A 15,503-nucleotide genomic window follows, 5' to 3' on the forward strand; every position below is an offset into this window, starting at 1 on the left:
CCCCTGGCTGCTGGGAGAGGAGGAGAGCGAGGGAAGTAAGAGAAGGACAGAGAGACATATTTTATTTCAAATATGTTTGTGTGTATATATGTATATGTTAGCAAAGAGTAGGTCAGGAAAGGAAGGAGAAAAAAAGCAGACCTGACTGTCCCCAACAGTGAGGGACATGCTCTCATAATGGAGAATGCATGTGTGTGTGTGTGTGTGTGTGTGTTTGTGTGTGCGTGCGGTGTGTGTGTGTGTGTGTGTGTGTGTGTGTGTGTGTGTGTGTGTGTGTGTGTGTGTGTGTGTGTGTGTGTGTGTGTGTGTGGAAGAGAGAGAGAGAGAGTGCTCCCCTCAACCTATAAGAGCAGAGTGACTGGAGTTGCATTTGCTCCACCAGAGGGGAGGGCGAGAATAATGAAGGAGGGAGGCACGAAAGGACAGAGTGAGAAAGAGGAGGAGGAGGAATAGAAACAGGGGGACGTGAGATTAAGTTTTCCAGCCAGCAGTTTAGCCCTTGGCCCTGCCATGTCTAACAACTACACTATTGGAACTCTGTCAGTTCGCTTTCCCCTCGTGAAACTCCCCCAGAATAGAAGATGAGACATTGGTGGGCAAGGAGGGGCTATAAATGTGTAAGAGAAGAGATGAGGGGTGGCAGAAGAGGAGTTTGCATGCTCTCCCAGTGTCTGTGTCGCCCAATGTCAACTGGAATTGGCTCCAGCGCCCCCGTGACCCTTATTGGATAAGCATTATAGATGATGGATGGATAGATGGATGGGTCTTGAAACCCAAACTTGCAAGTTTTAAGGATATACACCCACGTGTGCATAGACACCAGAGAGAAAACAAGACAATACACGCAGAGAGTCCCTCTCTCAAAGAATCACACCCTCACAAACACACATGCACAGTAGTCGGGGCGACATCTTCTAGACCCCAGTTTTTCTCAGCGAGAGACTTAAGCGGCAGCAGCACAGGCGGCGGCATCAGAAGCTAAGTCCCCAGCTGGACCCTTAAAGGGATTTAAAGGACTTCAAAATGCTTCATCTGCTCCATGAAATACAGCTTGTCAGTGTCTCACAACATAGCCCCCTCTCCCGCTGCTGTCTGTCAATAACACACTCGCATGCACACCCACACACACCCACACACAAACACACACTTACACAGATCTGAGAGAGCGTGGCGGTGCAAGTGAAATGTAGGATTTGCGAGAAGGACACAGTGGTAGGACAAATATTGCTGTATATACTGTAGCTAATGGCTCCAGTGGAACATGTATTTCTCTATGTGTATAGGCTGTGGAACTTATCACACCCTTATGTGTTTTTATTTGTATTTCTTTAATCATTTGTGTTTTATCGGGCTCGGGATGGGAATCATAAATATGTGAAGGATACTTTTAAAAAGAAAATTTTTGTTATAATTGTTTTTTTTCCATCAGTCTTAAAATAGGCCTTGAGATTGCTTTTGGCCTTGAGTCATGCATGGGCCCATTTTTGCAAAACCTGCACTTGGCTGAATCCGCAAAGCTCCCTACCGGACTCAACATGTTACCCCGCTATTATCTCCTTGTGAAATGCCGACCCGCTCAGATCCGATAACATATGTCTCGTGACCCGACCTATCACCCTTTGACAAACACGTGCTACACACACTCACTCACATCAAATGGGTTATGCCCTCCATGTGCTCCTGTTTTGGTGTTTGAGTTGTTTGCAGTGTCTGTGAATTGACCTGTGCTCCTGCAGTGTAGTGCGTTTCCTCAGCGACAAACTACCTAGCTTGCTGCGAGCTAACACTTTGTGACACACTCCTGAGAACGTATTCACCACTGGCCAATTTTGTCTTAATGTGATTTATTTTGGTGTTAAAAATGCTGCACAATCGTTTTAATTTCTGATTCCTACAGTTCTCACTCACTGCCAACCAATTTAATAAATTGGTTGGCAGCCTCAGTTGGGTGGCTGGCTTTGGCCTTTGGGTGAGGAGCTCGGACATCAGGAGGAAGCTTGGAGGAGAGCCAGGTGAAGTGGTTGAAGCATCTTGTTCGGATGCCTCCTCTGCCCCTTCTTATGGAGATTTCCTGGGGGTGTTCGAGATCCTGCAGTTCTCGTCTTATTCTGTCAAATCACCTGTGCTTTAAAAGCAGAGATAAGGAGTGGATATCTGTCTAAATATGTTGTTGCATCTGATGGGAAAATGTTGGACTTTTAAAGTAAGGCTCAGGTTGTAAAACATGGATTACACTGTTCCCTCCTATATTATTCAATCCTCTTGGTGAGCAGATGCTCTTGCTACTGAAATCTTATATAAGAAAACGGTTCAAGTGATGAATTGCCCACACCTAGTCAGCACTTCCCGGTACACTGTTAAGTGTCAAACTGGGAAAATACATCACACACGCACAGCCACACATGCACATGTGCATACACCCATAACGGTATGGTGCTGGATGTTTCTCACAGGAAAAAGGTGCATGTGCAAGTGTGCATGAGCCGGCTCAGAGCACTATCATGGCTGGCCAGACGCACTGTGTTCTGAGTCTAAATACATGATGGTATATGCTGACTTCACACTACCATGACTAAAAGATGATTTAAACAGCATGAGTTCACAAACTATATACTGGAGAAACTAATAAGATATATTTGGTGCATGTATATATCTGCAGAAAGCTTTTAGGTTCGTCTCTTGTATTAAATCGAGATCCGTTTATTCAGCACCACCTACAACATCCCTCAGTTCTCAGATGCAGTCTGTTCAATTCAATTACTTTCAGCTCCATTCACAGAAACGTGGGATGGTGCAGACACCCAAACTGAGCGTGCGCACACACACACACACACACACACACACACACGCACGCACGCACGCACGCACACACACACACACACACACACACACACACACACACTCTATCCTTGTTACTTAAAGATTTGTGGAGAAGTTGCTCTCCTGTTTTTTTTGTTCAATTAGTTTTTGTGTCTCCTTGATTTCAGTAAAGTTCAAGAACCTGTTCTATAAAATCAGTGTTGAAATGAACACTGGTCAAGATCCAGTGTTCAAACATTCCCAACGCACTAATCTGTTCTCTCTCTTCATAGTCTCAGTCTCTTTCTTTTCTTTTTTTCCTCTTTCTCAGTCCCTCTATCTCTCATGCTCCCTCGCTCTCTGTCTTATCAGTGGTGATGACTTTATGCGTGTGTGCTGAGAGCTCTATTAGTTAGCTATCGTTCTGTCAGATAATGCTTCATATCTCTCGGTGAGCTCACTGTACTTACAGCTTTGCTCTCACTGCTTGAGGTGGGAGCACAGCTGCTCGGATGTCATACTGGGGCACAAAGTCTGTCCATATTCTTTACGAAAAACTAAAATTGAAGATGCAGCTATTAGATTTAATTGTCTTTGTATTAACTTGATGAAACAGAGCTGGGTAAATCTGAAAATGTTGTTTTATTAATGTAGTTTCATATTCATATCAAGTAGAAGTGTATGTCCTTTAGCGATTGCATATGTGCACTGAATTGACCTAAATCAGCTCATTGAACTAGCAAGCCCAGTGAGTTGTTATATCTCCCTAGTAGCCTGAGAACATTATGTTTTATGATTGTATGCTCATATGTGCATGTGTGTGCGTGTGTTTGTGTGTGTGTGTGTGTGTGTGTGTGTGTGTGTGTGTGTGTGTGTGTATGTGCATCCACACTTCTTCGTGTTGCAATGCAATATTCTATTGTCTAATTGGTACCAAGAAAACATTTTCTTTGTGAATGCATTGTGCACTCCATGTAGTACATCTAATTACAACGCTAATAGCCTGAACTGCTCCCACATATTATAATTGTACAAACAGCTCATGCGCACACACATACACACACACTATCATGACCACAGCCGGCTCTGTCTGTCAATGATGAAGGTCAGTAAGCATCGTGGTGCCCCATTAGAATAATGGGTGCTGTGATGTGGCCTGCCCCAGTGCAAGAAGAAGATCATTCACACTTAGATGCTTTGCCCTCTCTCTCCTCCGCTGCCCTGCACCGTCTCTTCTAGTCCTCAGCTCCACGCTCCAGCCCTCTCGTTCGCTCACGCTAATTCTCGCTCAGTCTGGCACAGACACAAACAATCACACTTAAACTAGCCTACAAAAAACACAGACTCAAAGGGAAAGACATAAGATGGCTCTTGTAATTGATGTCTTTGAACACCTTGCGGTTTAACAGCTTTGTTTAAACTGCATGAAAGCATTGTAAACACACTAACAGCAGAGTGCATTTGGAAAAGGCCCGTTGCAAATCCATCTATTATCTATACGGCTTGTCCTGTAAGGCAGGGAAGCTGAATCTACAGGTTATGTTGGGTGAGAGGAGGGGTACACCCCTGACAGGTTGCCAGCTCATCACAGGGCTAGAGACAAACAACCATTTACACTCACACCTACAGCCAATTTATGTCTGGATTAATGTAACCTCAATTGATCAGTCTGCAGGGTCTATAGGAGGAAAAGAAAATCCACACAGACACGGGAGGAGCATGCAAACTCAAATGTTCAAAGCCAGACAAATTCCCGTTCATGGAAATGGGACATTTTATTTTGGTCGCCTTTTAACCCAATCATATCTGCTTTACCATGGATTTGTAGATCTCTGCTATAACGTCTGGGGCAAACAAGGGATGGCAAAGGAAAAACACACTGCTAGCCAGTGAGCTGTTCTTTCCTTCCGCTGTTTGTATTATTCACTCATAATGGATCAGGATTATTCATTGCCGTTTGCCCTTTAACGTGAATACAACTTTAAGACATTACCTCATCCATGAAGATGATTTGCATTCGCGTCAGGTAGATTATCTTTTGCAATGGTGGTGAAGACAACAACTCCCATGATCCCATGCTGCTTCACAACATCATCAAACTAGGTCTTTGGTTATTGTTTTGATTGAGAGACTCTTAATACACAACAGTCGCAATATGAAAATGAAATCAATGTTTAAATAAATTATGTGTAGGAGGAGGAGGAGGAGTGGGCGTGTGCACGTCCCTTCTGCACAAGTTCATTGAAGGTGACTAAAAGCCCCATGAAAAGCTGTTTAAAATTTCCTCACCATTATTTAAGCTCTTGAAAATGAGATGTTCAGTGTGACAACGAGGTATTCACAGTTGTGAATGAGAGACGGAGAAAAAGACAAGGACAGCGAGGAAGTGCCCGTAGCTGAGTTACATTAAGGTCATATGAAGCATTGCAGCTTGCATCAGACAGTGTCACCCATCCCCCCACTTCCGCTGCCATCCTCCAGCATTCTTCTCCATCCTTTGCCTCTCAAGTTTCAGTCACATCCTTTTGTCATTGGGATCTGTTCATTTTTGCCTCCTCCTATTTGATCCCATGTTTCCTCTCGTCCCTCCGCCAGTGCTGGCATGTCAGCATCCTGTGTCAGCAAATGAATGGAGGCCTCCTTCTCTTCTCTTCTCTTCTCTTCTCTTCTCTTCTCTTCTCTTCTCTTCTCTTCTCTTCTCTTCTCTTCTCTTCTCTTCTCTTCTCTTCTCTTCTCCTCTCTTCTCTTTTTATCTCATCGTCAGGCACCCATAGATCTGTGCTGTAATTGCTCTAGATTGGCTGTGGGCCGCTTGGGCGGTGGGTGCGATATAACATTGTTTCACAGACACCAGACACACACACACACACACACACACACACACACACACACACACACACACACACACACACACACACACACACACACACACACACACACACACACACACACACTTCTTATAGCTGTGTCTCAATTCAGGGTCTACATCCTGACTGATTGCGTCAAAGCGACGCAACTAGACTGTTCAATTTCGTGGGCTCCTTCAAATGCGTCCAAAAAATGTGTCCTTTCATCCCGAGCAGCGAAGGCTCCAACATGTGTGGATCCGTCCCGGGCAAACCTATCCCAGGATTCATTGCCCTTGCATGTACAGTATTTCAAATAGAGAGGGTGACCAATGAGACCAAAACGTCTGATGCTCGTCAGGCTTCAACTCAACGAAACAGCTATCAGTACACGATAAAAAAAACAAGGGCATTGTAAAACTTTCTCGTCATGTCCAATAGCGCCAATGCTGGGCAATAGCAGTAAGGGCAGGACAAGCTGGTGACCAAAATCATGGAAATCCTCCGAAGACCAGACCATCTCATTTGGGTTTGGTCTTTAGAGTCTCTGTTGCCCACGAAGGCCCCTGAATTAGGACACAGCTCTTTCCTTGTCTCTTTCTTTTGAAAAATATTATCATCTGTTGTTCTTCGGCTCTATAGTGTTTCCATGGTTGCCAAATTACATTAAGATACCTCTGCTCATGAAGAACTCAACATATTGAGGAGCAAGGATACAGTGAGAAAGTTATAACAATGATACGATATGTATTGGAAACTTTTTATATCCCTTTTACGCTTTTATGATCAAGCATATATTTAATGGTGGCACGGCACTATCTTGATCCATCAGTTAAGTTTAATACTCCTGCTCTTTTAACACATCATCCATCTTTACAGCCACTTTCAGGCTAAGAGTTAATGCAGCAGGACTGCGCTCGCTCGTGATTGGCAAACCTCCATAAACAGCTGCTTAAATCCTTCCAATCTGGCTGATTTAGAGCATTTGATCTGACACACCCTGGGGAATTCCTCCACTGCGCTGCAGGCCAGGGTTTATCCCTATTTTTTCATTCATGAAAATAACTAAGCATATCGAAAGATTGGATAAAACCCAATGAAATCCTCTTTTAAAAGCTGATGTCATTGCTTCCAATGTCAAATAATTGGCATTTATTATTGCTGCAGCATCATCTCAATGTGTGTGTGTGTGTGTGTGTGTGTGTGTGTGTGTGTGTGTGTGTGTGTGTGTGTGTGTGTGTGTGTGTGTGTGTGTGCTAGGTCAGCACATCTACAGTGTTCCATCCTAGTCATCCTCATCAGGTTATTTTTATTCCTGTCATTTGGGCAAAAATTACCTCTCCTTCTCTGCCTGATACAAGTGACATTTCATCCCTCTGGTATACACACCATTATCACACATACACGCCCAAAGGTTCACACATAAACACACTGACACACAGAGGCACACACACAAACATACAGACTCCACGCAACACCCCGGTGGGAATACATCACAGAAGCAGTTGGCGCTTGTTTAATGCTGACCCAACGGAATATATGTCCATCCCTCCAGTGTTCCCTCTCACCCTGAGGGCACGACGCCAACCAGCTCTGCAGTCAACTATACGTTCATTCACACACAATACATACTGCATATTCATCAAGATCCTGCTGTCCTTCTACTCTGTGCCCTAGTTAGACTCAGTATATATGCTTTGTTTTAGTGAGTTTTTTATGTGTGTGTGTGTGTGTGTGTGTGTGTGTGTGTGTGTGTGTGTGTGTGTGTGTGTGTGTGTGTGTGTGTGTGTGTGTGTGTGTGTGTGTTCATGTGTGTGTGTTCTGTGCAGACTCCTCACCTCCTAAAGACCTGCAGTTTCAGTCTCCATGGAAACTGAGGGGCTGGTTAGGGAGGGGGTGATGTTGACTTCCTGACACCTTCTGTCCTGTGGGACGCCAACTGTCAGCAACTCTGTATTTGTGTGTATACTGTGTGGATGTTTGTGTTTTTTTTCTCTCTTGTGTGATTAGTATGATCTGTTGTGCATCAGCCTTAATATACTTACACCAGGTGCAAGTAGCTGTATTTGAAAGCTTCCTCGGATCAAAACACACTTTGGCTGAATTTTACACTTTCAAATTTGTGTGTGTGTGTGTTCCTTCATTGGCACATGAAGCCTCAACCTTGATAGCTGCTTCTGATCGGCTGCCAGAACTAAGCGGCTCAGTCTGTTTGTGGGTCTGGTTGAAGGACTGTGTGCAGGAATCCCCTGTTCATTGGAACAGGAGGATGAAAGCAGCGATAGACCCAGAGAAATGAAAATAAGAGCTTGTGTCACTGCTGTCCTAGATGCACTATGTGTTTTATCCTCTTTTTACTTTGGTCCATCACCTGGGGTTGGCCAGTCAACTTAAAATTTGTAGATCAAATCAGCGGCTTTTTCTCTCTTTTTTTTGAAACAATTAAGGGTAATTGCTTAAAGCTGCAGATTAATCAACAGTAAAAATAATAAATTGCAGTTGAGGGTATGGATGCAGAGGATCATGAGGCAGAGCTGTGTTGCTATATTGTCAGTGTGAACATAGTAGTTCGAGGGCAGAGATATATAAATAAATACCAAACATTTATAACATTTTCATATCGCTCCATATTGGCAAAACAATAAATTGGCAGTGCTCTTATCAAAGGTAAATGTAAGCACTGCTTAAAATAGTAACAGCTTATAGGAAACCAGAGGATCCATTGGCTGAAACACAAGTGTCATATGATATGAGGAGTATATGGCTATTTCTGGGAGATATTTTTGTCATTATTGATAGTAGTCTAGCTCCAGAAGATACATGGAGAGGGAGTGGGGAGTGGCATATAACAACATATAACATCCATCATGCTTGTCAAGCAATCTCAAGTGTTTGCTTTCTTTAACTTCCTATTTTAGCAAATAATGCCCCAAAAGGTGATGGCACAATTACACATCTAAAAGATTCACTGTAAAGGCAGAGAATCTTAGGTACTTGTCTATTTAAAAATATAAATTATATTTTAATTTTGTGAATTATTGCAGAGGTAGATGTGACAGTATATTAGGGTACTACCTAATCATCTAACAAAGATTTTTGGCATCAATAATGTATATTCTCAATTAATCATTTAGTTTTTAATGTGAGGAAGTCCAAGGTAATTGTTGAAGACTAAAGGGGCTTCAGACTTTTCAGTTTAGTCTGAACTAAAACAACCGGTGTGAAAGGTTTCTTGGATCATGGTCTTGAACCTTATGGGTGTCTTCATAAAGAGTGTCCCAGGCTCACAGGATGCTTGTAATTTTTGCCTCGGACAATATAAAAACAGCGAGGACTTTCATTTGGCACATTCAAACTAGTGTTGAGTACTGCACCTGAAGTTAGTGAGTAGTTGGTAGTAATACCGTAATGATGAAACGACGAAATGAACAAAATGTACTGGTTCATTCATTTTCTGCATTTAAACAGAAAGACTACTACCAGCTGAATTTACAACCCACCATTGTCAGGAGCACGTCTGTCTACAAACCAATCAGTGTCAAGTGCAGGTAGACGCAGTCAATGCAGGTGATGATGACAGTGGTCCTTATGTCATACAAAATTGCGCTTACCAAATTACATTTTGAAACCAAAATTGACAACATTAGAGTAAGACAATTTAATTAGGACATAAACCTGGTTTGGTCTTTCAGGTGTGAAATCACCTGAAGAAAACCATTCAATATTTTGAGAAGTCAGAATTACTACAGTTACAGTCAGTAATAGAATCAGGCGAGGAATCAGAACCAAACTGAAGAGGACAAAGATGGACGTGGCTGGAAACTGACTGGATCTTGAATCTGAGGCACAGACGAACAGAAAAAGTGGCTCAGCATCAGAAACCAGGTCTAAACGGCTACAGCGTCACAGCACTGTGCGACTGGACGATCTGGCAGAGTCTGGAGGAATGAACCACTGTTTAAATACTGCAGCAGGTTACACACACACACACACACACACACACACACACACACACACACACACACACACACACACACACACACACACACACACACACACACACAGAGGCAAGACTAACACTAAAAATGGGACAGATGGAAAACAAAAGGGAACACAGACCATGGGGAAGAAGATGAATGCATGGCACCATTGAGGATTTTGGGGTATTTTAGCTGCCAAAATCAGTATATATGCTGATTTAATTAATAAATAAAAAAATATTAAAATCAAGAAAATTAACGGTGAAGGAGAATGGGAAGGAAATATAGAAGTTCGAAACAGTTTGAGCTGCTTTATTCTTCAAACCTCTCTGGGTTTTTGCATCCCCACCTACCACACCCCAGCGTTGCCATGGATATTAGGCCCCGGTAGCACAGCTGTGTGTTTAGAGGTGTGCCAGGATGATATCATACAGTAGCTTGCTGTGAAGGTCTACTGCAGGCACATGGCATCTACAATATTTATAGACCCTGAGAACAGATGAGCTCACTCAGTCACTCAGTGTGACTAGCTTCACTTCACACACACTCACACACACACACACACACACACACACACACACACACACACACACACACACACACATACACACACACACAGATACACACAAAGTGCAAAGAAGTGGCAGAGAAGTTACTCACGCAATCCATGCCACACCCATCCACATAAATATTTCCTCGTCTCTCCTCCATCTTTTTTACCCGCTGGCCTTGAAGAGAATATTGCATTCGACCATACAGACATATGCATTTATTAAACTTAAATACAGCACGACCCTTATTCTGTTGAGGATTTTTGTTAGTGTGAATGTTTTAGACGACACACGCACACACACACACACACACTGTGACGTAAAGAGTCGTCTGTATTTTCAGTTAAAATGAGCTCCCACTGTATGAGTCATAAAGAGACGGATTGGTACTTTGTTAGGGATTACACCAGTGGGAAAATAACGGACTGCTACATTAACCATACACACACACACACACACACACACACACACACACACACACACACACACACACACACACACACACACACACACACACACACACACACACACAAACAAAATACAGGCTCAAACACACACAAAGTAAATGACCCCATTCCTCCTGAACATGTTCATAGTACACACAGAAGATTTAAATCCTCATATCCCAAAATAAACGTAATCATTTCTTGGCAGAGCAAATACTGTACATCAGTATAACAGTAAAGTATGATTGAGAGTGACCACTGTGTGTCTGTCTCAGTCAACTGTGTGTGTGTGTGTGTGTGTGTGTGTGTGTGTGTGTGTGTGTGTGTCTGAGTTCCAGAAAATCACATTTCATAAATAAATCATCCAGGGTCTTGTGATGGATGTACACACACACACACACACACATGATTTATAACCATGGTCATCATAGCATGGACCAGATTAGAGGCGAATCGTTTTTATAGAGCTGTCACTCCTATGTATTAGTGTGTGTGTGTGTGTGTGTGTGTGTGTGTGTGTGTGTGTGTGTGTGTGTGTGTGTGTGTGTGTGTGTGTCTGTGTGTATGTTTGTGTGTGTGTGTGTGTCTGCTTATGCTTGTTTTTCTATCTTTGTCAGGACCCTTTTGAGATATGTTGTTGGTGCTCACTCTTTGGATTCACGTAGGTCTGTGTGTGTGTTTGTGTGTGTGTGTGTGAGCATGCATCATTCAGATCACAGTCCTCACATAAAACACGACATTTCACGAAACATGTGCAAGGTGCTTTATTGTCATTGAATGTAAATTGGACTGTAGACAGTAACTATATATTGGGTCTGTATATTCTGCGACTGTGCATGTGTGTGTGTTTTAATATCTTAAAAAAGTAAAGCATGTCTGTGAAATGTTTGTCCTTTGTGACATGGATATATAAAACTGCTATGAAGCGGCATCTTTTTAATAAAAAGTATTTTTTCCTCAAAGTGTGACGTGATGAAACTAGTTGTGGGCCACAGCATTACTTGTATATATTTAATGCCCTTTGGTTGTGTTGTTTTCAGCTTTAAGTATTCTGAGAGAGCATCATGTTATTTTTTGACATGTCTGGAAAACACACAAACCTATTCATCCACTTTTATCCTTTTATTGAGGAGAAGATTCATCTTAAATATACAGTGCACTAAAAAGTTAAGAATTAAAAAGAGGTAGAATAATTAAGAATGAAATGGACAAACATTATAACACATAGAAGTATGTGGAAGTGAATGTGCAGTGTAGTGGAAATGAACCCTTCAAGGATAATAAATGAACTAATTGACTGAGTGTACACAAAGTCATTTCACCTTTCTAGGTATCTTTCTCCTTCCATGATATTAGTGGAGATTTCTGTTTGTTTGCACTTCTTCCAATCTTCACCTTTTTTCACCTCTGGCTGTTTAACATTGAGATTACAATAGTATTTAAATTCAATTCTGAATTATCATACACTGGATTTGTATTTATCCAGAAAAGGTTTTTTATACCGATTGTTATTCCCCATCTAATACCTGTCAAAATCTTTAAGCGAAGGCTGATCAGTTGACACTTAAATTCAAAAATATTGGTCGACCAGACACCTTGTTGAAACTGCCGTTTAATCACAATCTGTAATAGAAATGTATACATGCACTCATGCTCTTGCATAAACACTAAAATCAAAAGTATGACACAATTATCAAAACCTTACACTCAAGGAGCAAAACATGGGCCCAGATTTGCACCACTATAAGCACAATGTCAGACTCACACTTTTTGCAGGAGGAAGAGGAAGACATGAAGCAGGAGGAGAACGTGCTCAAAGAAGAAGAGGACCAAATTTATCAAATGAAATTCGTGCAGCACTAGTTGACCATGTCGTGAGATATACAGTGAAACCTGTCATTGTAACCTGTACTGGATACAGAATCTTCTGTTTGTCTGATATTTGCTGAGCTTACAGTGTTATGCACACGACTGTAGTAGCATGAAAACTGGGACATGTTTTGTTGTGATTCTCCATGTTGACATGTTGGCTGATTTGGGTATATGGAGAGAAATACATTATATTTTCATCAGTCTGCAGCATTGGTCTTGTGTAGTGTTTGGTGAATTTATTGTATATTTTCACTTTCTCTGTGTACTTCACTTACAGTACTCTAATCACTGAGAAGTGGAATTGCTAAACGTGTTTTAGGTCAGCAACAGCAGTGTGTAACTGGTTCAAACAGAATGAAGTCATATGAAACGTGTGTGTTTCATATGGTAACAAACTATGGTTTTAATAAATTAGTGTATAGTTTTTACAAGAGTGTTTCATTTTGCAAAGGATCGGAGGTGTTCTGCTCATTGTGTGTGTGGTTGTGCTGATTGTGTGTAGTGTTTTGAAACACCGGGCCCTGTTTTGAAAATCGTGCTTAAGCAATCGAGAAAAACTGTAATAATGTGAAAAATACTGGGATGTGACATTTTAGCTACACCCCAGCTGAGCACTGACTATGTTTTTGTATTCAGTCCCACAGTCCGTGCATCCATCCGTGTGTTTTGTGGTCTGAGAGAAGGACAGATGCAGTGGGAGAAGGACAGGACAGTAATGTGACACCTCACGTTCAGGCACCACGAGAGGTGCTGGTCGTGCCTCTGTCATTATAGTTACAGTTATTGTGGACTTACTGTAGACGCACATGCACATGCACATGCACACGCACACACACACACACACACACACACACACTCACAGTGGTGTAGAGTTGCATCCTGTCACTGCTGTTTGTGTCCTTTGAAGGGCAAGAGCAGCGTTCCCTGACCTGCACACACGCACACAAATACACACAGCACCTAGGCTGCCCGTTACTCACAGCCATTTTTAGCTACATGAAGGATTAGGAAAAGAGGATATTATTGCAAATTATGCTGGGCGTACCCTTGGAGCAGTTTATTTACTCTGAATATGTAGATTAATATTTATACAGCTGTGCAGCTTTGATGCATCTCCTGCTTTCCTCTAGAACTGTGATACACTTTCATCTGCAAAACAGAGCAGCTGGGATGGACTGAGTGTGTGTGTGTTGGTGGGGTCCCTGGAGTATACGTGTGTTACTTTGTGTATTTTCAGAGAATGAGTCAGTATGTTTGTGTATAGCGGGGGTTTATATATTAAAACTTGAAAGGAACTCAGAGAGAAACTGAAATATTCAATATGTGTTACATTGTTAGAATGTTTCGGTATGAAGGTTTGAACTTTTACACATAAGAGTGAATGTTACCTCATTATAACTCGACAACTATAAGAGAGATGCAAGACAACAAAATAATAATGCATCTATATTGATCATATTGTAAAATTAGATTGTAAAATATGATATGTTTACTTTGTGGGCATAAGTGTGGTCGAGTAAGTTTCATTTTCTTTCATTTAGGATCAAAGGTATCTTGAGTTATTAGCAAACACCAATCACCAATCATTATAAAACTTGAGATTCTGGCTAATATTTGCCTCCACGGCAACTTTTGTGAAATTCTGACCCCTGGGTTTTGAAGTACTCATTTTTTACAATATTTTATATTACCATTGGCTGTGTATAAAGATGGACGACATGGCTGCTCCCAAAAAGTTAAGCCAAAGAATGTCAATCACCCCCTGGTGGCTGGCTGCAGCGTACCTCATCCATGTTAATTAATAAATGGTGTATGGACCAAACTAAAACAGTATGCATCGAATACATTTTCCTTAAAAATGATTGTCATTTAGTTATTTCATACTACGTGTTAATTTTTTCAGTAATTCTGGTTTTAATTGTTATTTTGATGATACAAAAACGGGGTGAAACGTCATGATTGACAGCTGAGACTGACTCACGATTGGTTCAGTGCGTGTATTGGCAGAATCTTGCTGCTGCACCTCCATCTCCCGATCGATAGCAGCGTTTGTATCTGGGAAATTCTGGCTTCGTTTCTGGATAGTGGGACGAAGTGGATGCTTCTATATACAGTCTGTGTATATTACATATACCTGGCACCCCCTATGGGTCAGCCTGAAAATGTTTAGGGAGGCCTATATTCCCAACCAAAGCTTGAAAATATCTACAAAGATTTATTATGATTTGGCAAATTCTCAAAATTCCCTCAGCCCCACCATTTGTGAAAGTACATTAGTTGATGGCAGGCGTGTTTAATTACAATAGTCATGTGAATCTCAGGGTGCATACCAAGTTTGGCCAAAATCTAAATGGCTTTAATCATTTTACTGTTTGCATGAGGCTTTGATCCCATGCTTTGCCCTTGACCTTTGGCGGATTTGAAGAAGAATCAATACTGCAGGTCCTGACACTAACCCCAATCAATGGGCCAAGTTTAAATGAGACTGAAACTGCCGGGTGTATTACTGGGACAGACAGACACACAAATGCCACCTAGTAAAATACACCCACTTGAAATGTTTTTATATAGACTCTATTTTTTAAATACTCTGATTGTAATTTGTGTTTTATGGCTGCGAGGATGAAATATATTTACATTTTCCCATCTCTGGGATCAGAGTATAGTTAGGGCTTCATTCAGAGTTCAGATGTGAACGTGTACACAAACGGAGCCTGTGAGTGCATCTGTTGTTTGCAATGATTGTGCGTACAGTGGCAGTAAGAGGCTTCCCTCTGGACGGAGCAAGGGCTTGACAAGGACACAGTGAAGGGGCGATGGTGGGAGGGAACCCGTGTTCTGCGACTGACTGATGAGGACAGCAGCAGAGACAGAAAGACGGAGCTGACACAGGTGCTTTAGGCTGCAGGGCCACGAGAGAGGAGGTGACAGAGGAGAGGGAGGAGGTATGACTCTTCCCAGAAAAAAAAACTAATGAGGAGAGCAGGAGGGGTGAGGAGCTGAGGAAGG

The 15,503-nt window shown here is 42.0% G+C and overlaps 1 protein-coding gene across 4 annotated transcripts in view; it reads left to right on the forward strand.

Moving 5' to 3' along the window:
* Positions 1-15,503, forward strand: part of ppfia4 (PTPRF interacting protein alpha 4) — a 57,375-nt gene that overhangs the window by 9,751 nt on the left and 32,121 nt on the right. The window lies entirely within an intron of this gene.

Source organism: Hippoglossus stenolepis, chromosome 3 (genome assembly GCF_022539355.2).
Source record: "Hippoglossus stenolepis isolate QCI-W04-F060 chromosome 3, HSTE1.2, whole genome shotgun sequence".
Lineage (NCBI taxonomy): Eukaryota > Metazoa > Chordata > Actinopteri > Pleuronectiformes > Pleuronectidae > Hippoglossus > Hippoglossus stenolepis.